Below are 15,815 nucleotides of genomic sequence, written 5' to 3'. Positions count from 1 at the left end.
AAAGTACAGAGAAGGTCAGAAGGAGCTGCATTGTGTGTTCGTAGATTTAGAGAAGGCGTATGACAGGGTGCCGAGGGAGGAGCTGTGGTACTGTATGAGGTCGTCTGGAGTGGCAGAGAAGTATGTCAGAGTAGTTCAGGACATGTATGAGAGAAGTATGACGGCGGTGAGATGTGCTGTAGGTCAGACAGAGGAGTTCAAGGTGGAGGTGGGACTACACCAAGGATCAGCTTTGAGTCCTTTTTTGTTTGCTATGCTGATGGACAGGCTGACAGACGAGGTAAGACAGGAATCTCCCTGGACAATGATGTTTGCGGATGACATCGTAATTTGCAGTGAGAGTAGAGAGCAGGTGGAGGAACAGCTAGAGAGGTGGAGGCTTGCTCTGGAAAGAAGAGGCATGAAGGTCAGTCGTAGTAAGACAGAATACATGTGTCTGAACGAGAGGGATCAAGGTAGAAGCGTTAGGTTACAGGGGGCTGAGGTGAAGAAGGTGCAGGAGTTTAAGTACTTGGGGTCAACAGTTCAGTGTGATGGGGATTGTGGAAAAGAGGTGAAGAGGCGAGTGCAGGCAGGTTGGAGCGGTTGGAGGAAAGTGTCAGGAGTGTTGTGTGACAGAAAAGTGCCAGCAAGACTCAAAGGAAAGGTGTACAAGACAGTGGTGAGACCAGCTCTGCTCTATGGGTTAGAGACGGTAGCAGTGAGACAGAGACAAGAGGCTGAGATGGAGGTAGCGGAGATGAAGATGTTGAGGTTCTCCTTAGGAGTGACCAGGTTAGACAGGATAAGGAACGAGTACATCAGAGGGACGGCTCATGTTGCCTGTGTTGGCGACAAAGTCAGAGAAGCCAGACTGAGATGGTTTGGACATGTTCAGAGGAGGGATAGTGGATATATTGGTAGAAGGATGTTGGAGATGGAGCTGCCTGGCAGGAGGGCAAGAGGACGGCCAAAGAGGAGATACATGGATGTCTTAACAGAGGACATGAAGTTGGCTAATGTTAGGGTAGAAGATGTCCATGATAGAGTGAGGTGGAAAAGGATGATTCGCTGTGGCGACCCCTGATGGGAAAAGCCGAAAGAGAAAGAACAAGGTTGTTTTCATGTAGCACCTTGACCTGTTCTTTTTTTCATGAAAGGTTTTTGAGAAATAAAGTTTATTTGAATTTGACTGCATGTACCACTGAAGTATAACTTATAAATTGCGTATATGGCGCACATATCACGTTAAAATTCCATAATTGACTCTCAAATTCTAATGAATGCCATCTAAATAGCGCAATAATCCCGCACGCTTTATGTTTTACGTTGATTTATGCGTTCTTCTGTGGTTTTAATGTGGTTCATTTGTGAGCATCTGTGAAAATTTCTTGTAAAGACCACAACTTTTCTCACTTTTTCCACGTATATTCCAGTATGACCGATCTTCTATCCTGCAAGATGCGCTGCATGTACGTAGCGGCTGTGTGACACGGCCTTCAGAGGTAAATTTCTAATGAACTACTCGAAAGATGTCCTAGATAACAACACAGGTTTTTAGATTTTGGCTATAATCATCACTGGGAACGCTTTAAAAATAGTTTTAAAAAATGAGCCTAGTCATAGTTTTGCTGTGAATAACTGAGGAATTGAGGGGCTACAACAGTCCAAGAGGTGTGGCCAGGGGGTAATTAGCAGCAAGGGTGGCGGCAGCAGAGGCGAAGGCCATTAAAATGCTGCATGCAGCCTTATCACTTTATTTTTATCACATGCCAGCAGTAAAGCGCTGAAGCCCACTCACTTATGCAGCTTCATCATTTCCAAACTGCTCTGTCTTCATCAGAGTCAAAAACATTTGCAATCAGATCAATCATTCCCCCTTTTGCCACTTAGCCGTCCTTGAGCTTCAAAAACAACCCAGCAGCGAGGAACAGGAGACATCGCTCCCACTCGAAAGGACTGCAACCTCTTCACCGCCACATGACAGGGGCGGCGGGGGCAGGTAAAGCATCCAGACGGCATGCTGGGACCCCTCCTGCATGGCTGTCACTTCTTTAAGTACCCATGGCTGCCTTCGAAAAAGTTAGCTCCTTGCATGACTGGTGATTGACAGGTGCCCAAACGGTGACCTTTCCCTCGATTTAACCAATTAGTTTTCGGAGAAGCAATTGGAATCGACCTGAGGGCTCCTGATTGAAGGTCTCACAGCTTCTATTTCAAAGGGGGGGGGGGGGGGGGACCCTTTACGGGGTGTCCACAGATGCAGCTTCAAGTGCTGGCATGGAATTTCAGTCAAATACCAGCCTCTAAGGGTTGTGCCCATCTGACGTAAATATGTGAAACTGGGTCACCTTTTCGAGTTTAACATTCCTCGTTCCGCTGGGTTAACTTCGCAGATGAGGAGCTGGCGTGAAAAACTCAAACCTAAAAGAAAAAAAAGGCTGGAAAGTTTCTTTTTTGTTGTTTCTGAGGACAGACACTTGTTCGGTTGGTGTTTTTTCTGCGGGTTTTGACGTGTGTAACCCTTGTGCTATCCTAGGCACTTTAACATTGGGAGTTGGGTCATCTAGACCCCACTAGACAGTGCGCTGAACCTTTTTTCTTCAATGATTTGTGATCTTCATTGGTGTCCATAGATTACATGTCATCCTCTTCATCTTTATCCACCTTTTCATGGTAGGGAGAACACGTCAATGTAAGGGTGGGGTCATTTTGACCCCACAAGATGGCACAAAGTAGTTGTTTCCTAAAACAACAGCGCACCGCTGCTTTTAGCACCAGGACTGAAACGGACACAAGTGACTTCTTTTGATCATCTCCACTTCCTGATGAATGGTACCTCACCGTAATCTTTTGATGAATCATTTGCCAAATGTATTTGTGCATTTAAGTCCTAAAGTGGCCCATTACTATCATTTACTGTCAGTACGGCGTTTGTATAGATAGATAGATAGATAGATAGATAGATAGATAGATAGATAGATAGATAGATAGATAGATAGATAGATAGATAGATAGATAGATAGATAGATAGATAGATAGATAGATAGATAGATAGATAGATAGATAGATAGATAGATAGATAGATAGATAGATAGATAGATAGATAGATAGATGGATTTGCTTCATTGTCATTGTCCGTTGTACAATGAGATTGAAGCATCACCGTTACAGTGCAAGAATAGCAAGGAACAACGATATGCACTATAAAACAGGCGCTGTCCTTTACGGCGGTTCCTTACATCCATCCAGACTGCCTCATCCTGATGAGCGTTGGTGTATTCCAGCGTTGGGGTGTTTGTGCGAGTGTATTGTCACATCAGGAGGCGGGCATCACGCTGAGGGTGGACGCGCACCGGTGGGCCGCTGCAGGCCACATGGCAGACTCAGCGGGAGGGGTGTCATTTGGCAGTCGTGCGGCGTTGTGGACAGCAAGGCTTCACTGGTCGTGTCATAAACCCTCAACGCTGCATCGAATCCGAGAAAGTCTCCAATTTACTGCCGGGGGTTTGATGCGGGACTCTTGGATTTATGATCCATGGGGGTTCTCATCCCAGCTTTTCCCTACAGAAACCCTTTTTTCCTTAAAAAAAAAACAAAAACACACATTTGTTGTCTTTTGTGTTGCCATGTTTCCATAATTTTTGTCGCCGTTTAGACATTTTACACCATCTGTCAGCTGTAGTGCTTTAAAGATTGCTTCTTTTATGTTTTTTAAATGATGTGTTCATCATTAACTTGTGCCTTATTTTGCTCTGCATATTTTCAAAAACTGTTTTTATCATCTTCAATAATTTGTTAATTTTTTAGCTGTTTCTTTTTTCCGAAAGAGTTTCAGTCTTGTTCAGATGATTTTAAAATAACGCATTTTGTCTTTGATGATTTTTTAAAAATCTTCTTTGTTATGATACTTCACACTTATCACAATCGGAGTTTGAAAAATGTTTTCCAATTCCACTAACAAAACCCAAACACGCATGTCTGATAGGCCAAAGGAAGTTTTAGAATTATTATGGGATGGCCACAGGAGCTGTGTCTTGTCATTTTGTGGCAAAGTTTCAAGTTTGGTGATTTTTTTCACATTTTCCCACAATAAGTAAATAAATTATGAGCGATCTTAACAAATTTCACACACGCCACTAGGTTAAGTCTACAACCACAACCGAAGTTGCGTTGACCTTTGACCTCGGGAAGAGGCTGCCATCTTAACTTTTCCACACAAAAAAATAAATAAATCACCTTTAATGCCAGCTACAAATTTAAACTGGATATTTCGGTATATCGCCTCATAAGTCCTCACGCATCATTGGGAAGCTGCTTTTGAAACAAAAAAATCAGTTTATAGATTTTGAACTGCGTTAGCGTGGCGACCCAAATAAGTGAGTTCTCCTGTTGATCGCACACTTTTTACCAGAATATTGTAAAACTTGTATATATGAATCCTTGGCTCAAGCTAAACGAAACAGTATGATAAATTATATGAATACAGTGATCCCTTGCTATAACGCGGTTTACATTTCACGGTTTCGCTACTTCACGGATTTGCATCGTGCATTGTGTTCTGCATTCTGATTGGCTAAAAAGTCACTCCACTTCTTCTCTACCTGTGCGTCAATAACGCTGCAGTTTAGTATGTACACGTACGTAAAACAACTGGCCAAATTTACATCACGTACGTGCAAATTTTCTTGCAATTTCGAGTTTCTCTAAAACCTATAGAAAAGAAAGCGACAACAACTGCCAATCACTATGTTCTTCTCCCGAACAAACACAGCTGCACCGCCGGCTTCAAAAGGAAACACTGCAGAGCAGAGTCAGGATGCAGCGGCTCAGTCTGAGGAGCAGTGAAATACACCTGAGTCACTATTTGTCCGACTGTACTTTGTAGTTTTTTCATAATCATTTTAAAATTTCTCCCGTTTAATCCAATAACTCGGGTCGCGGTGGGCGGGGCTAATCTCCACAATTTAGAACCTTCTGTTCACATTGATCATTCAAATTATTTGACATTTCAGTACAGAAGTTATTTGTTGAAAAAAACATTTCTAAAGTACCTTTATTTGTGAAACAAATGCTTGAGCCTGTAAAATGGTTCGTTCTTTCTTTTCAATGTATAATAGAGTATTTAATTGTATAATAATTTTAAAAAAAATAAAGGTTTCTATTTCATGAATTTTGCCTATCAGGGGTTCTTTTTGGAACGCAACCCCCCCGAAAAACAAGGGTTTACTGTATATCAGGATTGTGGGCATTAACCCCCGTTGCCAAGGAAATATACTTTTACAGATTCTTACAAAAATGACCTGGCCGGCACCACCAGGCAAACCAAACATAAAATGGTTGCTATGGAGATGGAACCAAATCAAAACCCGCCATTTAGAAAAAATGGGGGTTTCTTACATATTGGAATGTTTTTTGGTTATTTTTTTTTGCTCCAAAAACCAACAATGCTGCTCTCTCTTTTTTCAATTACCGATCCGAAGCCCATCGAGACCACTGTTGTTGGGAATTTGGGCTATACAAATAAAATTGAATTGAATTCATAACCCATTGCAAGATCAAAAAGATGAACTGAAGTCAAAGTTTGTGTCAAAATCTACTTCTTTTTAGGCTGCATTTGAGAAAAGGAGTGTTTGGAACATCCATACATGTTCAGGCAGCAACACACCTACTCACTTCACTGACCTGCTTTCTCAACACAGCGGGTCCCCATCGCCTGCTTCCTTTTTTTTGTCCGCCTTCTTCACACGCGAATGGGGAGGGGGAGGCGTGGAGAGGTCTTGTGGGTGCTCATCATGCACACTTGACAGAAGCGTTGCTCTTGGCAAAGGAGGAGTCACATGATATATGAAGATGGCCACTTTGAGCTCGCCACACGCTCGCTCTGCTCATCAGCCCCCTGCCCCGCAAGCAGCTCTGCAGACTCTCATGGTGACATATATGAACCTCACGCAGACTGAAGCCTGTTAAATATTCAGGCCTCGTCTGCGAGCCCGTAAATCTCTGTGTGCATTCCACGCGGTGAAAGTGACTGTCTCTTCTGACGGACACATGTCAGTCGCCATTTACCGCAGGGGTTTAAGGAGGGTTAGTTCCTGGTTAGGTTGATCTTCAATGGGCTGCAACTCTTCAACTATATACAATTATTCTAAGAAAAATGCATAATTAAAAAAAAAGTTTGGTTGTTTATTTTTTCTTTTGGGTGATCACAATCAGTGTTCTAAAATTTGAAGCCCCAAGTTCTCCCAGATGAATTTGAAATTTAGTTTAAAAAAACATTGGTTTTTATCTCCAAACCAGGAGGACGTTTAAAACTGCTCATCTGAGTCACATGACCTTTAACTTCATCTCCGATCATCTTTTGATCATTTCTAAAAGTTTTCCTAGTAGTCTTTTAATTATGATCATGCCTTTATTTATTTTTTAGCCAAAAAAATAAAAAACCTGTGTTGTTTTCCTGAACTTAAGAGTGACAGGAGTTCATTAGAAAAATGCATCTGAGTTGTAAGAATTGGGTAAGAACGTCAACTACAGGAAGCAGGGGTGCAACTACCTAATTCCATAGGGGTATGCGGCCACATTACCCCCCCACGCACACACACACACACACAGACATAAATGCACAAAAACGAAACGCCCCATCCACACAACACTTTTATTGTTTAAATATATACATTTAATTACTTCTTCTCTGATTATTGATATGGCCCAGCAGAACATTTTTGTGAGCCATTTTCAACCGTGCCTCAATGATTCCATTCAGAAGAAACTTCTGAGTAATGCCTTGCCCCAGCCCTCTCCTCTGTACCTCTCTGTTCTTCTCCCTCTTCATCAGCAACTGATCCTCTCTCTTTCTATCATCATCATCTAAAACCTCTCTCCTCATTCTTCTCTGTTGGGACTGACTTCTTTTGTTTGTCTGCACTTGTTTTCCCAAAATAAGTGAACAGGTGGTCAGCAGAAGTTTCAACCAGAATGAGCATCTAGGTTTTTGGGACTTTAATAGTTAAATTATTCCTACCTGAAGTCATCTCTGCTCTCTTTTCTATCAAATGCATCACCAACCTCATGTCTGTCTCCTCCACCTCTTGTCGGTGTTCTTCTCCACAAAAATCGTATGGCCAAGCAGCAATTATTTCATGTTTTAAATATATTAAACATCTTACTAATACATGTTTTTTTTTTTTTTTTTTTTTTAGTAAAAATACTATTTGAAAATGACTGACTTGGTATGAACTGGCTTTTCCCTGAACGTCCACCATAAGACCAACCTTTTTCTTTCCTCCATCTGTCCTGATTCTTTCTCTCTCTTCTCGTCTTTCTCTCCATCCTCACAGCTGTTTGATACAAACTTTGTGTTAGGAAGATTTTAAAAGAATAAAGAGTCTAAACTATATGTAAAAATAAAACATTTGTAACCCTTGTGCTATCCTGGGCACTTTAACATTGGGAGTTGGGTCATTTAGACCCAGTAGACAGTGCGCTGAACCTTTTTTCTTGAATGATTTGTGATCTTCACTGGTGTCCATGGATTACATGAAATCTTTCCACCTTCATCCACCTTTGTCATGGTAGGGAGAACACGTCAATGTAAGGGTGGGGTCATCTAAGATAGCACAAGGGTTAATTTTAAATAAAATAGTGGTGTAATAGAATAGCATATGTGTATTTACTTTTGTCAAACATCCCCAAATGTTCAACTAATATCCAAAATGTCGTTCAGCCAAAGTGATATTATAAGCAAAAGGCTTAAATAGTCACTCAAAAAATAATAATTATCCAAACTTTTAACAATCTGAAAAGAAACAAACACCATCTAACCCACAATCACACAAACTTTTCTCTACTTCTGCCCATAGGAGCAGCTTTTATCATCATTTAGTGCTGTTTCAGTCATAGGATAAAAAGATTTTCAGCGTTTAGGTTCATCTAGTTAAAGAAATTATTTAAAACAAAATCAGCACAAACAAGCTCCTTTTTTTCTCTTCATGATTATTGATAATGTAAATCCTGCTCAGTACAGCTGCAGGACACATGTGACCATTTTACTGGTAGCTTTAACTTGCATGTTTCCAAACACTGCTATAACGTACCTGCTGTCTCTCAACCATTTAGAGAAACTTTTCTTCATTCACATTACATCTTTGTCCCTCTTGCATTTTCTATTTATTATCCCCCGATTGTTTGTTTCTTTTGCTTTTCCATTTAATCCTGTCATCAGACGATCACACAATTCAAATAGAAACAGATCAGACCTTCGCCCTCACGTGCGTCTTTGCGAGAGCGTTGTCATGACTATAACGCGGAGGGAGGACCCAGATGCTGAAAACCCAGAAGGCAGAGGCAGGTAAGTGAAGAGGTAAGTAAGAGGTTTTGTTTTCTTGATGTTTCTTGCGGTTGTTGATGGCGTTGTGGGTAATCGAGGCTGTGGCTCTTGATTGGAGATATGGAACTTCCAGAGCGGGGAGCGAGACAAAGTTCGTGGGTAGGATTCTTGAACCCTGGCGGACGGCTCAGTGGACACGTGCCGTGGCTGTGGTTTAGGTGATCACAGAGGCTGTGGCTCACAGTGGCAGAAGTTGTCGGCGGTGGTAGGCTGAGGCTGCTGCTGCTCGAGATGGTGAACTCAGGTGACTCTCGTGGCGTGAGAATGTAACCATCAGGGTTAACGGACTGGCGAAGGATGATGAAGCTGGGTCTCCTTAAGTAGCAGGTGGCTGATGAGTGGAGCAGTCACAGCTGAGGGAGCTGAGCAGCAGAGATGGAGGGGGAGGAGTCTGACAGGCCACCATGACAAGCGTGCTCCAGCACGTTTGAGTTTGCTCTTTGTACAAGACCCCAGGGAGGGAGGAGCGGCTGCGGCGGGGGCGCCCAATCAGTTACAATGTGTTTCTGATCATATATAAATATATGTGCCCAAACAGCTGTGAAATTGAAAAATACAGACTGTAAATAATTTTCACAATTTCAGTTTGGCGCCCCCTTTGGCCGACGCCCCTAACCATATGCTGCACACCCACTTTTTCCGCACAGACTGTAAGGTGTTGCGTTTTAGCACAATTCTGCTTTTCTTCGCCTCAGAATTCAACTGGAATTATGTAAATTGCATAAACGGTTGAAGAGTTGCTGTCGTCGAAATGTAATGTTAAAGGGTGAAATCCTCTCTGTCACTATTCCCCGGCCAGTTTGCCGTAGTTTGTTACTCATTCCAGCCTTCGGGTCATCCCACGTCAAGCACCTTTTAATTTGTTATCAACCACCAGTGTCTACATCAAATTCCCGACTTTCGCCCATCCATGCTGTTCATTCCCTTTTACTTCCACATTTGCTGGACAGTTTTAAAAATGTGCACAACTTATTAAATCAGATTGAAAGGATGTCAATCCATGCTCAAAAAGCTCTGAACGTTTAAAACTGTGAACACAGCAGACTATGAATTTTCGTTTATCTTCAGCTCAAAAAGAAAGAAAAGGAGCAATTCTGACTACTCTCTTTGGGGACCAGAAACATGGAAAGGAACGCAACTGTCATGGTTTGAGTTTGTTTTGTCTTGGTTTTTGTTTTAGTTCTTGTTCTGTCTTGTTTGGTTCTGTTTCCTGTTTTATTTTGAAAGGGTTCCTGTCCTGTCATGTCTTGAGTTTTACTTCCTTGGTCCCCATCTGCCCTGATCGTGTTCACCTGTGTCTTGTCTGCCCTGCCTGTATATAAGTCTTGTCTCTGCCTTCCTCTTGTGCTGGTCCATTAACTTCTGCTCATGTTGTTAACGTCTTCTTGTCTAGCGTCCTTGTTCCATGTCCCTTGCCACGCCACAGTAAGTTTTTGTTTTGTTTGGTCATCCTGCTCGGCAGCGCTTTTTGTTAATTAAACCTTTAGTCCTAAACCCGTTGGCCTCCCGTCTCTGCGTCTGGGTCCTACCGGCTCTCGAGCCTCCCCGCACATGACAGCAACCTTGCCCAGAGACAAAAAACACAAAGAAGAGAGGTCCTGACGACTCTCCTCAGGGACAGGAAATGTGAAGAGGAGTGGCCCCAGCAACCCTTCTCAGGGACAGGAATTGTGTAGGGGAGCGACCGAGGAAGAGAACACATGGTCACTCTGCTCAGGGACAGGAAACATCCTCTTCAAGGACAGACACCTACCACCACACCACCACACCACCACACCACACCACAGGAAACATGAAGAAGAGTGGCCCCAGCGACCCTTCTCAGGGACAGGAAACATGAAGAAGAGAGGATCCAGTGACCCTTCTCAGGGACAGAAAACGTGAAGAAGAGTGGCCCCAGTGACCCTTCTCAGGGACAGGAAACATGAAGAGGAGTGGCCCCAGCGACCCTTCTCAGGGACAGGAAACATGAAGAGGAGAGGCTCCAGTGACCCTTCTCAGGGACAGGAAACGTGAAGAAGAGTGGCCCCAGTGACCCTTCTCAGGGACAGGAAATATGAAGAGGAGTGGCCCCAGCGACCCTTCTCAGGGACAGGAAACATGAAGAGGAGAGGCTCCAGTGACCCTTCTCAGGGACAGGAAACGTGAAGAAGAGTGGCCCCAGTGACCCTTCTCAGGGACAGGAAATATGAAGAGGAGTGGCCCCAGCGACCCTTCTCAGGGACAGGAAACATGAAGAGGAGTGGCCCCAGCGACCCTTCTCAGGGACAGGAAACGTGAAGAAGAGTGGCCCCAGTGACCCTTCTCAGGGACAGGAATTGTGAAGGGGAGCGACCGAGGAAGAGAAGTCATGGTCACTCGGCTCAGGGACAGGAAACATCCTCTTCAAGGACAGACACCCACCACCACACCACACCCCGAAAAGGATTGTGTTAATGATATTGTTCGTTAATGCCGGAGGACCATGTTTAAAACACCTAAAACACAGTTTTTAATTGGAATGGGTCTTTATAAATAAAATGATCCAAGTCCTGCTAATAAAAACTTGGCTACGGCTGTATAGTAAAATTTTGACTCAACATTGTTGACTTTTTTGGTTTGAGCTCCATCATCACCAAATACCAATCCAACACTAAAGAAAGAGCTTAGCTTTGGAGAGTTTGTTGCCCACCAGCTGTTGCTGGGGGCCACATCTGGTCCTTGCTCTGCTCTCCAAGTCACCTCTGGGCCTTGCAGGACGAAGGGCTTTAATGAAGGCTCTCGCCTCGAGGTCTATCTCAAAGCTGCATCGCACGGCAGAGAGCCTGGGCCCCATTTGCCTTTATAGCACTTGAATCTAATCAGAGGATAGGCCACTTTTGGAGTGTTTGGAGATACCACTTGTGCCCACAGGCAATCAACACCTCATCAGAGTCCCGCCTCTCATGTGGAGAGAATGGGGCACGAAGCCGAGCGGTGAAGAGCACAATTTCGTCTCCTTGTCTTCTTTTTTTTTTTTTTTTACCCTCTTCTTCTTCGTCGTCTCTAACCTTTTGTAGTGCTCGTTTCGATGTAGGCGTGTTTGTCCGTATGTTTCAGGCTTCTGAAATACTCCACCAAAATCCCCCCGAACTTCCATTTATTTTACAGTTAATGGGGACATTGCCATGACAAATCTGATTTTTTTTTTGTTTCAACGAGAAGGATAGTGGCTTCATCCAAACGAGGTTAAGAGGTTCGTGATTGACACGTGAATTGGTGTGAGCGCATCCGGTAATTGGACGGCTCAAATTGGAATCAGCCTTGCAGGAAAAAGAAGTCTGGATTAAAGCAACTTGTTCTGCAGTTGAGGAATAAAACGCCTACTGGGTAGAAATACTGTACAACGCGGCTCCAGACATGGATTCCCCTTCAGTTCTGCCGAGAAAATGATCTATGATTTCCCCATTATCCTCCTGTAATGGCGCATATCTCCAGTCCCGCACAATGATCTGCTCCTGAAATGCAGCAGAGGCGTTGCATGATGTCTGATTCTTGCGAGGAGGCTTCCACCTGTTTCCCTCCCCCCCGCCCCAACATTCCCATCAAGACAGATAGAAGGGAGAGGAAGCAGGGGTGAAGGAGGTAAGAGTGAGACGAAAGAATGCGCCGAGACAGAAACACACTAATGATGTTGTCAGAAAAGGCTGCGAGGCTTTGAAACACACTCCCAGTTGTGTTTGCGAGCGTGCCGCTGCGTGCACAAGGTATGGACTAACACATCATCGCATTAGACAGGCACTCCATCACTGTCAAGTGGTAAATTTGGAATGAGAGGAGGCTTCCTGCAGTTGCAGCAAATCTCACAAAGCTCTTTTGTGTCTGTCAGTCCAGGACTCTTTCATTCTGACGGTACAGAGAACCAACAGCATCAGACTCAACGGCTTTCTTTTGATCCCGAAAAGTATAGAGCAATACCAACAAACACGGTATCATGATGTTTTACAAGAAATGACTCATCATCGAACCACATTCTATTCCTGTCAAACATTCGAAGCTACGATTTTTGAAGTCGCAGCAGACCGGCTGAAGGCATGAAAGATTCTTTTGCAATGCTTTTTTTTCTTTACATAGTTGCATGTGTTGCCGACACAACCACGCAAAAATTATCAATGGAAATGACATTTCATTAGCCTCCGGAGGTCTGGATGTGGAATCGAAATTAAAGAGGAAAAACACACTACAGGCTGAGCCTACTTGGATGTAATGTCTTTGAAACAAGTCAAAATGAGGCTCAGTAGTGGGTGTGGCCTCCACGTGCCTGTGTATGTTTCTGATGAGGCAGCAGATATTCTCCAGGGAGACCACAACTTGACCAAAGCATCCGCCAACTCCTAGTCAGGCATTGGTGGATGGACCAAGACATGACATCCCAGGTGTGCTCATTTAGATACAGGTCTGGGGAACAGGCGAGCCACTCCATTCCATCAATACCTTCATCTAGCAGAAACTGTTGACTCACCCCGGCTACACGAGTTCTATCATTGTCTTGCATTAGGAGGAACCCAGGACCAATCCCACCAGCATATGCCGGTCTTACAAGGGGTCTGAGAATCTCAACACGGTACCTTACGGCAGTCAGGCCACCTCTGGTCCCTTCAAAGAAAAGGCCACCCCAAACCATTACCGACCCACTGCCAAACCGGTCCCGTTGGACAACGTTGCAGGCAGCAGAACATTCTCCAGACTCTGTCACGTCTGTCACACATGCTGAGTGTGACCCTGCTTTCATCTGTGAAGAGCACAGGGTGCCAGTGGCAAATTCACCAATCTTGGTGTTCTTTACCTAATGCAAATCGTCTTGGATACTGTTGGGCTGTAAGAACAACTCCCACCTGTGGATGTTGGGCTTTCATACTACCCTCATGGAGTCTGTTTCTATCTGTATGTAACACCAATGATCGACTGGTCAATCGTGATGGACATCATTAAGTCAAAGCCATAAGCACCTGTCTGTAGATTGAATAAATAGCAAGATAGCTTTTGTTAGTCACACACTCCCTATTCATCTTACCACACTTTATTTTATTTATTGTTTTTTTTTTGTAAAAAGAGGCAAAAACACTGCAAAGTGCCCCATCATCCATACTTCTGAAGTGTTTTTTTGTTGTTGCTCCAACTTTCCTTTTTTTTTGTTTTTTCAAACCGTTGCACTTTTCTTGTTTTCATCGCCTAATAAAGCAACTGAAGGCACTTCAAGCGTCACATCCTTCGAAGAACCCCGACTGCTGCCGCCGCTGCTGCAGCACGAGCTCCAATAATGATTAATGCAGATACAATCAGGAGGGAAAGTGGCAGGAGGTAACATATTATGTAAAAATATGCTTTAAGAAGTGACTTGCCGCGCAATGCCGCCACCACCACGCCAAATTAGCATTCGGCGGCGCTGCGATCTCACCGGATATGCAAAACAGCCGCAGCGGAACAAAGACAACAAACTGCAGACATGGTGAAACAAATCTTCCTCGTTGTGTCTCTGTGTTTGACATGCTCGCCACCACTCCTCTTCCTCCTTCTTCACCCAACTCTTCCTTAATGATGTCTGTGTGGGAGTGGCTTTTTTTCTTCCCAGCATCAAAGATACGAAACTCAAAGAAATGACTTAATCATTGCAGCACAATCTGCCCCATCTCTCTGCTTTCTGTTCACTTGCACTCGTTTTTCTTCTTGCTAGAGGCAGCGGTTTGGCACCTTCTCTCATTCTTTGGAGCTTTTTTCGCGCTAATCAGTGGAGCCCAATCCTCGGCTATCACTCAAGAAACTGGTATCAGGTTCCCCGATACAACATCAGGCCCTGTTTTGAACCCAAAATGAAATAGAATATAAAATAGAAGCTCCTCCCTTCAGAGTGAAAACCTTCTTTTTGATGTTCGACAGCTAAGCGAGGCAGACAGAAGGGCTAGGAGAGGAAGTAGAAGATGTACCCTCAGGGAAAACAATCCTGAAGGGGAAAAAGTTGTGTCTGCACGCTCTGTGTCTGCGCAAGAACTGCACAAGAACTGCACAGCAGGGATGAGAAAGGTTTCAGTTCCTGAGGTAAACCGCCAACAGGACGCGCAAAAAGCACAACAACAATTTGGTTTGTGGCCTTTGTTGCTGAAAATTCGGGAAATATTGAATTTTTCTATTATCCAGTATCAGGCAAAAGCACTTTGAGTCGAAAACTTGTGAAGAGAAATCATTAAAAGTCACCTGATATCCGGCGAAAATGAGTTTTTGACGTAGTGAATGATCCCCCCCCACACACACACACACACACACACACACACTCAGACAAGCCAAAAAAAGGATATATAAAACCCCAAATGATGATGTCACGCCACGAGAAAATGGAAAAATCTGAATACAGCTAAAATCTCTTATGGGGCTCCACAAAAAGATTTCAAAATCCGCTAATGAAACCAAAAGATACGTGTCGGGCTCATCTGACATCTGGCCACATAACTTATGACTTCAAAGGCGTGTTGTGGCAAAGTGTGAAATTTGCAGATTTTGACTTTTTCCCACAATATGGGAGAAAAACTTTTTCCAACAAAAATTTCACACACCACAAGGTTAACTCTACAACCACAGCCAAATTTCGATGACCTTTGACCTCGAGACGTGGACAATTTTAAAAATAAACTGTTAAAATGTACACTCCTCTTGGGGATTTTGATCTATCGCCTCTTGACCCTTTGGGCATCATTGGGAAGCTGCTCGGGGAAAAAAAATGTTGGACTTAGAAGTTAGATTTGATTTTTAATTGTGTTAGTCATCTGTTACTCCCATACTTTTTTATCAGAATTTAGTGAAAATGTAATACATAAAATATTAGCTTAAGCTGAATGAAACGATATATCATATGATATGAGCCCATAAGGAATGTGGGCATAGTTAACTGAAAACCTCTGTTGCCAAGGAAATCCAAATATTTAGTTTTGCTGATTCTTCTAAAAATTACATCGATCTGTTTGTCACCCCCAGGTGATCAAAAATTAAAATGGTTGCCATGCAGATAAAACCAACAGATAAGGTGCCATTTTGAAAAAAAAAGTTTTTAGATGTAAACAGCTCTGACTTGGGTGGCAGGGGCAGGAGTGAGGGGCGTGTAGCGGCCTCTCAGCTAATGAGGGTGGGTCAAAAGGGCGCAGCGAGGGCTGTGCAGCCACGCTCTGCTTGCAGTTTTTTTTTCAGGGACTTAATCTGCAGAATGTGGCACAATTCATGAGATGGGAAGCGTTGACGCTCCTGATCCATGTTGGGCTGTGAACACACCTGGGTCACTGACAGAAGACAGGAATCGGCAGACACCTGAAGCCGCGTGTCCTTGTCTCCCTCTGGAGGCTTTTGTCAATGTGCAGCAGAAGAACTGTGATCTCCCTCCCTCACCAACGTAAAGGGCCCTCAGGCTCCTCTCTCGCCCACCCAAGGTTTCAAGGTTGCTGCTCTG

This window comes from Oryzias latipes, chromosome 2 (assembly GCF_002234675.1).
Source record: "Oryzias latipes chromosome 2, ASM223467v1".
NCBI classification, from domain to species: Eukaryota; Metazoa; Chordata; class Actinopteri; order Beloniformes; family Adrianichthyidae; genus Oryzias; species Oryzias latipes.
The sequence above is the reverse complement of the archived record's forward strand: the minus strand, read 5'-3'. Positions refer to the sequence as shown.